The following is an 878-nucleotide window of genomic DNA, read 5'->3' as shown; positions in this document are numbered from 1 at the left end:
AACTGGAGAGGGGCTCGGGAGAGATTTACCAGGATGTTGCCGGGAATTGGCGGGGGTGGGGGGTGTCTGAGTTATTAAAGAGAGGCTGGGGCTATTTTCTCTGGAGTGTTGGAGGCTGATGGGGGGGTGGGGAGGGCTTGAAAAAGGTTTATAAAACCATGAGGGGCATAGGTAGGGTTAATGGAAAACGTCTATCCCCCGGGTGTTGGGAGGAGGAATTTTCAACACTTGGGGGGACATTTCTGAGGCGAGAGGAGAACGCTTTGAAAGAGAGGGGCAATGTTTAGTTTTTCAGCGAACAGAGAGCGGTTTGTGTGCGGAGTGAGCTGCCGGAGGAAGAGGTGCATGTGCGTACAAAATGGAGAAGCAGTGTTGATGCCTGAGGGGGAGAAAGCCAGCAATGAAGGAGGATGTCCAGTGGTAAGAGGAGTGGACGGCCAGCGTGAGCCAGAGACAACACACAAAAAGTTAAACATCACATGCTATGACTCACCAAGACTGAAATATCAGAAAACCACTTGCATTCACCTTCTTAAAGGAAGTAGGTTAGGAAACTGTGGTAATCTTACTCAGAAACTTGAAGGAACTCTGCGGAGACAGGAACTGGAGTCGGCCATTCAGCAGCGAATCCATCCAATCAGATCATGCGGCCTAACCCGCCACATCAGCCTTTGGCCACATATCCCTCAGTGTTTCTGCCGAGCGAAACACCCTTCTGGCTGAGGTACAAACCTAACACATTCAGCATCGGCTGGAGGGACGATCCCACCCTAACCCGCACATCCCTGGGCACTATGGGACAATTTAGCACGGCCAATCCACTCTAACCCGCACATCCCTGGGACACTATGGGACAATTTAGCACGGCCAATCCACCC

General features: G+C 51.7%; 1 protein-coding gene across 1 annotated transcript in view; it reads right to left on the bottom strand.

Moving 5' to 3' along the window:
- Nucleotides 1-560, bottom strand: part of LOC125449522 (C3a anaphylatoxin chemotactic receptor-like) — a 22,400-nt gene extending 21,840 nt beyond the window's left edge. The window contains exon 1 of the mRNA XM_059643995.1: nt 494-560. The gene's annotated coding sequence lies outside the window, so the exon portion shown is untranslated. The remainder of the gene's footprint in view (nt 1-493) is intronic.
- Nucleotides 561-878: the final 318 nt, after the last annotated feature.

This window comes from Stegostoma tigrinum, unplaced genomic scaffold (genome assembly GCF_030684315.1).
Source record: "Stegostoma tigrinum isolate sSteTig4 unplaced genomic scaffold, sSteTig4.hap1 scaffold_385, whole genome shotgun sequence".
NCBI classification, from domain to species: Eukaryota; Metazoa; Chordata; class Chondrichthyes; order Orectolobiformes; family Stegostomatidae; genus Stegostoma; species Stegostoma tigrinum.
The sequence above is the reverse complement of the archived record's forward strand: the minus strand, read 5'-3'. Positions and strand labels throughout refer to the sequence as shown.